This window comes from Sapajus apella, unplaced genomic scaffold, assembly GCF_009761245.1.
Source record: "Sapajus apella isolate SASKATOON/1434 unplaced genomic scaffold, GSC_monkey_1.0 scaffold77, whole genome shotgun sequence".
NCBI classification, from domain to species: domain Eukaryota; kingdom Metazoa; phylum Chordata; class Mammalia; order Primates; family Cebidae; genus Sapajus; species Sapajus apella.
In genome coordinates, this window is record NW_022437017.1 from 7,480,416 (window position 1) to 7,491,600 (window position 11,185).

At 53.4% G+C, this 11,185-nt stretch overlaps 1 protein-coding gene across 2 annotated transcripts in view; it reads left to right on the plus strand.

The window, feature by feature from the left end:
• The window catches only part of MATK (megakaryocyte-associated tyrosine kinase), a 43,341-nt gene that overhangs the window by 19,437 nt on the left and 12,719 nt on the right, over positions 1-11,185 (plus strand). The window lies entirely within an intron of this gene.

Sequence of the window (11,185 nt, forward strand, 5' to 3'; positions counted from 1 at the left end):
CGTGCCTGGGGAACCTGGGGAGGTGCGTCTATCCTGTGGATGCTGGCCATGGTGGGCAAGTACCTCCTGGCACTGATGTATGTGGGGGCACCCCCTTCTGAGCCCCCCCACCCCAACCTGTTCAGACCTGCCACTTGATCAGGTGTTTTTTTGGCCGGCTGCCCAACGGCATTGGACGAGGAGAGTCTTGGGCAGAGGTGATCTCTGGCCGCCGGTTCGGTTTCGCTTCTCTGTGTTTGAAGGGACAGCCTGCGCGTGGCCCGCTGTGTGCACGTCTTTGTGGAGCTGCCTGGAAACTGGCAGGTGGGCGAATAAAGGAAACCACCTGTCTGCCCTGTGAGCCGTGCCGTCCTTCCAGCGGTGTGTAAGGTCACTACCACATGTGGTGAAGACCCCCAACGCTGGGCTCTTCACCTCCTTCTTGGGGTCCCCAGTGGCGGTCTCCCAGAAACTCTGCAGCCCAAATGGGGGCTGGGAGGGCCCCCAAGGGGTTGGCACTGCTCAGTGGCTGCTCCCCAAGGCATGGGCACCTTCAGGATGGCCCCTCACGAGGGTCCCCTGGTAACACAGACACACGCGTCTCAGTGTCTCCCATAACCAGTTCTCTGCCTCAGTCCTCAAGGGTTCCCCCAGCCCCGATCTAGAGACACACAGCAAGATGCTCTGGAGGCTCCCCGCGGGCTTCCTGGAGGAGGAGGCAAGTACGCTGAGTTTGGAAGAGATGCGTCTGCCCAGAGTGCTTTCCCCGCCGCATCCCCAGACCCTCAGAAGGCGGGCGGAGGGTGTTGAGATGTTGGGACCTGGTCACAGTGGAGGAGTTCTGTGACAGCTTCCAGCCCTCAGGGCTTCCCTGGCAGTGTTTTCGGGGGCAGGCGGGGAGCAGAGTGGGGAGGAGGCAGATGCAGGGCGCGGGGCGGCGGGACGGGAGTGGCAGGGGCTGGGCGTGGAGGGACCGCTGTTTCAGGCCCAGGCCAAAGGAAGGGGATGGGGAGCCAGCGATGGGTTCCCTTCTAGCAGGGACTATCTGTCAGCAACAGGAATCGTTGGTTTAGCCTCCCTGGCCTGTCAGCCACCGGCCTTCTCCGTCTCACACCCTCTCTCCTGCTTTCTGCTCTATTCCAAATTTCTTGGGGACTTCACCTCCCTTCCTACACACTCTGCCCCCACACAGCCCCTCTCTGTCAGCTTCGCGGCAAACAGCACCGCCATTTGCCCAGGGCCCAAGATGACAGCCGCCACTGCCAGGGAGCCCTCCTGGATTCCTCTGTGCTCCCGGCCAATCCACGAGGATATCTTGTCAATTCCAGTTCCACTTCCTTTTCGTTTTTGTTTCTGAGACAGGATCTCACTCTGTCGCCCAGGCCGGAGTGCAGCGGCTCGATCTCAGCTCACTGCAAACTGCGCCTCTAGGGTTCCAGCGATCCTCCCACCTCAAGCCTTCCTAGTAGCTGGGACTACAGGCCTGCGTCACCAGGCCCGGCTAATTTTTTGTTTTTCTAGTAGAGACGGGGTTTTGCCGTATTGCCCAGGCTGGTCTCAAACTCCTGACCTCAGGTGACCCGCCTGAGCCACCACGCCCAGCCTATTCCTTCACTTTTTTCTTTTCAATTTTTTTTTTTTTTTGAGAAGAGTCTTGTTCTGTGGCCCAGGCTGGAGTGCAATGGCACGATCTGGGCTCACTGCAACCTCCGCCTCCCAGGTTCAAGCGACTCTCCTGCCTCAGCCTCCTGAGTAGCCGGGACTACAGGCGCCCACCACCATGCCCGGCTAGTTTTGTGTATTTTTAGTAGAGACGGGGTTTCACGGCATTAGACAGGCTGGTCTCAATCTCCTGACCTCGTGATCTGCCCGCCTCAGCCTCCCAAAGTGCTGGGATTAGAGGCGTGAGCCACCGCGCCCGGTCTGTTCCTTGACTTGAACTCTGCAACTCTGAGACGATTCAGTATCTGTCTTGCCCTTGAGAACGTGAACTTTCCTCGGGCAGGAAGCCCGGCGTCACCAATGCAGTCACCACTGTATGCCCAGATCTTGGGCAGGTCAGGTGGACCCCAGCAGACCTAGCACTTTGCGAGGCTGAGGCCAGCGGACCAATAGAAGTCAGGAGTTTGAGACCAGCCTGGCCCACATGGTGAAACTCCGTCTCTACTAAAAATACAAAAGTTAGCTGGGCATGGTGGCCGGCGCCTGTAATCTCAACTACTTGGGAGGCTAAGGCAGGAGAACACTTGAACCCAGGAGGCGGTGGTTGCAGTGAGCCGACATTGCACCACTGCACTCCAGCCTGGTGACTGAGGGAGACTCTGTCTCAAAAGGAGAATACTTGGCCAGGCACGGTGGCTCACGCCTGTAATCACAGCACTGTGGAAGGTCGAGGCGGGAGGATCACCTGAGGTCAGGGGTTTGCGACCAGCCTGGCCCACAAGGTGATACCCCGTCTCTACTAAAAATACAAAAATTATCGGGGCATGGTGACGGGTGCCTGTAGTCCCAGCTACTCTGGAGGCTGAGGCAGGAGAATCTCTTGAACCCGGGAGGTGGAGGCTGCAGTGAGCCAAGGTCGCGCCACTGCACTCCAGCCTGGGTGACAAGTCTCAAACATAAAAAGAACACCATTTGTCTCCATCTCGTTACGGGAGAGACTTCAGCCAAGGCAATGGGGACAGAGGGAAGGGACAGGGGAAGGGGCGCACCCTGGCAGGCCTGTCGATCACAGCAGCCCCCTGGTGGGAGGCACCTCGTCCCCTGCTGTGAACCCCAGGCGGTACCTGCAGGCCTGCTTCCTTCCTTACACCCTGGGAGAGGCGGTTCTCGGAAGCCTCCCACCCACAGCTCCCGTTCCCATCCCTGGCTCCCGGGGAAGGCGAAGAGGATTCCCACCGCCAGGTGGATGCCAGCCAGCCCCGCTGACAAAGAGTTAAGTCGGCCCTCCTAGCAACTCCAAAACACCAAGTTTAGGCGGCGCGACAGCAGAGGGATTGGGTGCAGATGGATGGACCGTCTGGGCTACGGAGCCCAGGGGCCTGAAAAGCAGTCGTTCCTGACCCGTCCTCCCCAGCCCTACCCGGCAGCAGTCCTGGAGCAGGCCAGCGGGTGGAGGGAAGACACCCCAGACTGCAGGGGCTGGAGAAGCACCCCCCCACCCTCGGCCCTCGGCTGCCGATGCTGGCGGTGAGCTGGGTTGCTAGGCGACCTCGGTGAGTGTGGGCGGGATGATACCGGGCGTGTGGGCAGGGCTGGAGCCCAATCCTGCAGGAGGTGCTGGAAAGACAAAAACGGAAGGGCAGGCTGACAGCTGCCTCTGTGAGGTCACAGACAGCACAGAGACACGGCCGCTGGGATGCCCTGAGGCCCCCCGGCCCAGTCACTATCAGTGTGGCCGGCGGCCTGTCCCTGGCCAGGCTCAGGGTCCTTTGGGAAAAGATTGTCACTGGCGGTCTTGTCGCTGGCTGCCTCCTTAGTTGAGCTTCTAGGACTAAGATGTTTGGGGTGAGCAGACGAAGACTCGCTTACGTCCTTAAGGTGGAGAAGGCATCTGGGTGGGAAATGGTCACTCCCAGGTTTTGAAAATGAAACGCATCAGGAACCATCAGCCAGGCGTGGCAGCTCACGCCTGCCATCCCAGCACTTTGGGAGGCTGAGGTGGGAGGATCACTTGAGGTCAGGAGTTCGAAGCCCCGTCTCTACTAAAAATCCAAAAATTAGCCAGGTGTGGTGGCGGGCACCTGTAATCCCAGCTATTCGGGAGGCTGAGGCAGGAGAATCGCTTGAACCTGGGAGGCAGAGGTTGCAGTGAGCCGAGATCGCGCCACTGCCCTCCAGCCTGGGGGACAGAGCAAGACACCGTCTCAAATAAATAAACAAAAAGAATAAAATAAAAAAATAAGACGGCAAAATTTATGTTACATGTGTTTTTCCACATAAATTTGTTTTTCCCATGAATTGGGTTTTTCCCACAATGAAAAACTTGGACAATCCAGAAAAACAAAACAAAACAGCGACTGTGAACGCTCTGGTTCCCTCCTGCTTTCTTGTCTTTTTTCTTTTTGTGTTTTTAAATTTTTTTAGATGGAGTTTTGCTCTTGTCGCCCAGGCTGGAGTGCAATGGCGTGATCTCTGCTCACCGCAACCTCCACCTCCTGGGTTCAGGCAATTCTCCTGCCTCAGCCTCCCTAGTAGCTGGGATTATAGGCACGCGCCACCACGCCTGACTAGTTTTTGCATTTTTAGTAGAGACAAGGTTTCACCATGTTGGCCAGGCTGGTCTCGAACTCCTGACCTCAGGTGATCTACCCTCCTTGGCCTCCCAAAGTGCTGGGATTACAGCAGTTGTGAGCCACTGTACCTGACCAACTTTTTTTTTTTTTTTTTTTTGAGAGAGTCTCACTCTTCTTGTCCAGGCTGGAGTGCTGCAGTGGCACAATTTCAGCTCACTGCAACCTCCACCTCCCGGGTTCAAGTAATTCTCCTGCCTCAGCCTCCCAAGTAGCTGGGACCACAGGTGCACGCCATCGTAACTGGCTAATTTTTTTTGTGTTTTGGTAGAGATGGGATTTCACTGTGTTGCCCAGGCTGGTCTCAAACTCCTAACCTCAGGTGATCCACCCACTCAGCCTCCCAAAGTGCTGGGATGGCAGGCGTGAGCCACCATGCCCAGCCAGGTTTGTCTTTTAAAGAGGAACAATTAAAGAACCAGAAAGAGCCCTTGGAAATTAAAACTCTGATCAGCCACTGGGTATGGTGGCACATGCCTGTAATCCCAACACTTTGGGAGGCTGAGGCAGGCAGATGGGTTGAGCTCAGGAGTTTGAGACCAGCCTGGGCAACATAGTGAGACTAAAAATTTAAAAAAATTAGCCTGGTGACAGGCACCTGGAGTCCCAGCTACTTGGGAGGCTGAGGCAGGAGGATCACTTGAGCCCAGGAGGTTGAGGCTACAGTGAGCTGTGATTGCATCACTGCATTCCAGCCTAAGCAACAGAGTGAGACCCTGTCTCCAAAAAAAAAAAAAAAATAGTCAAAATTAAAATGTCAATAGAATGGGTTGGAAGAAAAAGTAGAAAATGGGGGCATGGAGGAAGGTAGGCAAGAAAATGAGCAGCTCAATCCAAGAAGTCCACCCTATGACAACAATGTGTTCCATAAAGACACCAGAGAAACCAAAGTGGAAGAAATCACCAATGATAGCATTCAAGAAAATTTTCCAGGAAGAGAACACATGAAAGAGCCCACCAAGTACTTGGCACAACGGTTGAAAACAGACCCACACCAAACCCACCACTGTGAAAGTGCAGATGTAGGGAACAAGAAGATTCTAGAAGCTTCCAGAGAGAAAGAGAAATTAACCATGAGACAGGCAAAGGATGAGGAAACAGGACAACTTATGATCATTCAGCTGCCCAAGACTAGAAGCTGGAAAACATGGGTCAAAAGAAGATTATCCCCCCACAATACTCTCCTTAGCCAAACCACCAATTACCCGGGAGAGCAGGAGAAAAACACTTTCTCTGGAAACACTAGGGGTTGCACATCCCTAAAACCAGGAAGCAAACTAAGAAACAGGAGCTACATCCCAAGAATCCCCTTGTGCTAAAGAAGAGAGGGGCCAGGATCACAGCTAGGCAGGAGGAGCAACCAGTCCTTAGTGGAGAAGTCAGTACTGGTGGAGAGGCTGGGGAAAAGAGAGAGCCACAGACACATAAAACCAAGGCGACGACTAACTCCAGGGAAATAAAAAAGCAGGTCCCAGAAAATCATGTTCTTAGTATCCATTGCTCCACTGTAAGTAATGTTTATATTAATATATACTGTAAGCACTGAATTTTCATGTAAGCAAAAATTGTGATTTAACTACTGGGGGAGCAGAACGCCTAAGAGAGCTAAATCTTGACCTTCCAGAATAGGAAGTCAATGGATGACATCCAATTGATAAATCAAGAGATGTGTCAAACACATTACTTGGAAACATGGAGGTAAATACCTTGAAAACAGCCAATGAAAACGGCAACAGCAACCCCTGAGCACACCATATTGCTATGTCTTCAGCATACAGTGAAACAGTCTATAAATATCATCTACTGTTTATGCCAATAAGAAGGGGCTCATTGCTGAGTTGAGGAGCTCTATTTATATATTTTGGTCTTATTTTTTTTTAAAACACTTCTTGAGAGCTAATTACGTGCCATGAGTATCAGCACATTTAATTTAACAGATTGAAAACTGCAGCCAGGGCCGGGCGTGGCGGCTCACGCCTGTAATCCCAGCACTTTGGGAGGCCGAGGCAGGCGGATCACGAGGTCAAGAGATCGAGACCATCCTGGCCAACATGGTGAAACCTCGTCTCTACTAAAAATACAAAAATTAGCCAGGCGTGGTGGCGGGCACCTATAGTCCCAGCTACTCAGGAGGCTGAGGCAAGAGAATTGCTTGAACCCGGGAGGTGGAGGTTGCAGTGAGCCGAGATCACGCCACTGCACTGCAGCCTGGCACCTGGTGACGGAACAAGACTCTGCTCAAAAAAAAGAAAAAGAAAGAAAAATGCAGCCAAGTGCAGTGGCTCACGCCTGTAATCTCAGCACTTTGAGAAGCTGAGGCAGGCAGATCACTTGAGATCAGGAGTTCGAGACCAGCCTGGCCAATAAGATGAAAATTAGCCGGGCGTGGTGGCATGTGCCTTTAATCCCAGCTACTCAAGAGGCTGAGGCAGGAGAATCTCTTGAACCCAGGAGGCAGAGGTTGCAGTGAGCCAAGATCGTGCCACTGCATTCCAGCCTGGGTGACAGAGTGAGACTCTGTCTCAAAAAAAGAAAAAAAAGTAATATGAAAGTCAAATTTCAATGTCCGTAAGTAAAGTTTTCTTGGAATGCAGCCATGGTCTTCGGCTTCTGTGCTATCTGTGGTGTCCCTGCAACGGCAGAGCTGAGCAGTTGGGACAGGGACCAGCAGGCCCTTTATAGAGACAGTTTGCTGGGCTCTGAGTTCAAGAATGAGGTCACGGAGGATGAAGGGAAGAGGGGTCCTGGAGGAGAGACTGGGGGGCTGCTCTTGAGTAGACAGGGTCTTCTGCAATAATGTGTATGTCCCTTGGTCTTTTTTTTCTTTTTTCTTTCTTTTTTTTTTTTTTTTTTTTTGAGATAGGGTCTTGCTCTGTTGCCCAGGCTGGAGTGCAGTGATATAATCATAGCTCACTGTAGCCTCGACCTCCCAGGCTCAAGTGATCCTCCTGCCTCAGCCTCCCAAGTAGCCGGGACTACAGGCATGCATCACCACACCCAGCTAATTTATTTTGTTTTTTTGTAGACACAGGATCTCACTGTGTGGTGAGTTCCAAGCTGGTCTGGAACTCCAGGGCTCAAGCAATCCTCCCACCTCAGCCTCCCAAAGTGCTGGGATTACAGGCGTGAGCCCTTGTGCCTGGCCCCTCCTTCCTCAGACTTTACCCTTTCGTGTGCTTCTGTTTATTGTTCTGTAAGAGCCTTTTCTATTCCAGGCTTCAGACATAAATGGATGCCAGAGCCAGGCCTGATCACTACCCTAGCAGGGAACATATAGTCTTCCGTGGGAAGCAAGGACGCAGTGAGATTGACAGTAATGCAGGGGACAGGATAACAGGTAGGGATTCCGGCTTTGACGATAGAGTAACTAAGGGTGGCCACGATGGGCTGGCCAGGGAGGGTCTCTTAGAGAAGCTGAATGTGCAGACAAATAGTTGGCCTTGAGAAGAGCTGGGGAGAGCACGTGCATAGGTCCTGAGGTTGCCTGTGCCTGGAGGTTTTGGGAGACGGGAGAAGCTGGAAGCAGAGGGGACAACCACTGGACCGTACAGGTGGTGAAGTGCCGGGAGCTGCGCTGAGCTTAGTGGGAGCCATGGGAAGCTTTTTTTTTTTTTTTTTTTTTTTGAGTCTTACTCTCTGTCGCCCAGGCTAGAGTGCAGTGGTCTGATGTCAGTTCACTGCAACCTCCACCTCCTGGGCTGAAGTGATTCTCGTGCCTCAGCCTCCCAAGCAGCTGGGATTACAGACCTCTGCCACCATGCCCGGCTAAGTTTTGTATTTTTTAATAGAGGCGGGGTTTCGCCATGTTGGTCAGGCTTCCCAAAGTGCTGGAATTACAGGTCTGAGCCACCGCGCCCAGCCGGGAAGATTTTAAGGCCGATGTGACACAGATCCAGTTTCCACGGATGAAACCTGCAAGCGTGGCTGGAGAGCAACCTCCCCGGCTGCATCTTAAGGACGAGGAAGACGGGGCAAGGGTTTTCCATCAAAGGCACCCAAAGCAGCTCGCCCCAAGAGGCCCTTCACTGAAGGAATCGAGAATGGCGCAACAGACAGCAGCTGTGGTTCCAGAATGAGTGATGCAGCGTTTTTCCTCGAAAGAGCCAGCGTTCCTCCCCTGAATCCCGGAGTCCCCTGGCTGGGGGAGAAAGCTAAATTTAAAGGCGTGCTAATTGGGGCAGTGTGATCTAACTGTGAACTCCAGCCAAGGACTGGCTAGGCAGGGGACAGCTTCCACGGAGGCCACGGCGGCTTGGGTGTCCCCACGTCCAGCTGCAGCAGCCCCCCACCCCAGCCTGTCCTCCAAGTTCAGCAGGCCCAATTGTGAGGCTGAATGTGGTGGCTCACGCCTGTAATCCCAGCACTTTGGGAGGCCGAGGCAGGCAGATCACCTGATGTCAGGAGTTTGAGACCAGCCGGGCCAACATGGGGAAACCCTGTCTCTACTAAAAATACAAAAATTAGCCAGGCATGGTGGTGCATGCCCGTAATCCCAGCTACTCAGGAGGCTGAGGCTGGAGAACTGCTTGAACCTGGGAGGCAGAGGTTGCCGTAAGCCGAGATTGCGCCACTGCGCTCCAGCCTGGGCAACAGAGTGAGATTCCATAATGATTAAAAAAAAAGAGAGAAAGAGAAGGGGCCAGGCACCCTGGCTCCCCTGGGCAATACGGTAAGACCTCCTGTCTCTACAAATAATTTTAAAACTTAGCCAGGCATGACTGGGTGTGGTGGCTTATGCCTGTCATCCCAGCACTTTGGGAGGCCAAGGCTGGTGGATCACGAGGTCAGGAGTTCAGTACCAGCCTGGCTAAGATGGTGAAACCCCGTCTCTACCAAAAATACAAAAATTAGCAGGGCACGGTGGTGAGCACCTGTAATCCCAGCTACTCAGGAGGCTGAGGCAGGAGAATCACTTGAACCTGGGAGGCAGAGGTTGCAGTGAGCCGAGATCAAGCCACTGGACTCCAGCCTGGGCGACAGAGCAAGACTCTGGCTCATAAATAAATAAATAAATAAATACGGGGAGGAGGTGGAGAGATCAGTGTCTGGTGAGCTGGTCCATTGCAAGGAACATTATGGAGTGATGGAAGGCGATGCTCATTCCTCTTCCCGGCTGAATCAGGGAAATCTAATTTGAGTCAGCACTTCCACATTAGTCTGTTAATTTCAACTCCCCACTTCTGGTACTAGGTTGGGTATTAGGCATCCCTTTGTAAGTGGCAAGAACCCCTTCGGGAAGAAATCAAACAGAGACTGGCTTCTAAAACTAGGTGTCATGCGAATGCCAGTTGTCGCTGGTTCTAAGGATATGGAACCAGTCCTTCCCTTGGGATTCAGTGTCTTTCTTGGCTGTGTTTCCTTCAGGCTGGGCTCCTTATCAGACAGGCTGATGGGCTCAGTCACCAAGGCCAAGGTGAGGCGGCCAGGCCCACACCCGTCATACAGTGAGATAAGAGAGCTAGGGATTCTTTCAAGGGGACTTTGCTGTAGGAAGTGTGGGGGTGTCCTTGGGGAAGGCTTTCCCCAAATGGTGCCACGTGAGTTGTTCGTGGGAGGGTGAGCTTGGAGAGGCCAGATGGACACAGGGGGAAGGGCGTTCCAGGGAAAAGGAAAAGCCAGTGCAAAAGCATGGAAACTCCAGCAGCTGGGACTCACTAGATTACCAGGTCCTTGGTGGGAGAGGAAGCAAACAGGACGTGGGGGATTCACTTGGAGGCCAAAGATGAAGAGCCCCAGATGCCAGGCTGAGCATTTTAGGCTCTCTCCTGCAGGCAGTAGGGAGCTATGGAAGGATTTAGAGTGAGGGAGGGCCACAGTCACATTTCCATCCCTTGGCTATGCAGTGAAAGGCGAAAATCTGGAGGCAGCCGGACACCAGAAAGGGGACTGCTCTGTCATCAGCCTGCACCAGGAGGGTGACCTGCAGATCAGAGAACTTCTGAAATCAAGTTGACAGGGGGTTACCAAGGTTGAGAAGTGGAGGGTGGGGAGTTCAGGACCGGGAGCATCTGGGAGTGCAGTCTCCGCACTCAGGCTGGTATATTTCAGATAGGGTCTTACCCTGTCGCCCAGGCTGGAGTGCAGTGGCGCGATCACAGCTGAGCCTTCGTGCCTGGCCCCTCCTTCCTCAGACTTTACCCTGTCATCTGCTTCTGTTTATTGTTTTGTAAGAGCCTTTTCTGGACCTCCCTGCCTCAAGCAATTATCCCAACTCAGCCTCCTGAGTAGCTGGAACGAGTCCACCCAAGGAGGAGTGAGTCCCCAGCACCTTGGCGGAAGGCATTAGAAGCTGGTGCAGCCACCTCTGGGGCCTGAAAGAGCCTGGAGTCTTTGTGATTCAATGTGGCCAATTCTTGGCCAGGCGCAGTGGTGCACGGCTGTGATCCCAGCACTTTGGGAGACAGAGGCAGGTGGATCACCTGAGGTCAGGAGTTCGAGACCAGCCTGGCCAACATGGGAAAACCCTGTCTCTACTAAAAATACAAAAATTAGCTGGGCATGGCACCTGTAATCGCAGCTACTCAGGAGGCTGAGGCAGGAAAATCGCTTGAACCTGGGAGGTGGAGGTTGCAGTGAGCCGAGATTGCGCCACTTCACTCCAGCCTGGGCAACAGAGTGAGACTCCATACCAACAACAACAAAAAACAGAGAAGGGGCCAGGCACCCTGGCTCACCTGGGCAATACGGTAAGGCCTCCTGTCTCTACAAATAATTTTAAAACTTAGCCGGGCGCGGTGGCTCAAGCCTGTAATCCCAGCACTTTGGGAGGCCGAGGCGGGTGGATCACAAGGTCAAGAGATCGAGACCATCCTGGTCAACATGGTGAAACCCCGTCTCTACTAAAAATACAAAAAATTAGCTGGGCATAGTGGCGCGTGCCTGTAATCCCAGCTACTCAGGAGGCTGAGGCAGGA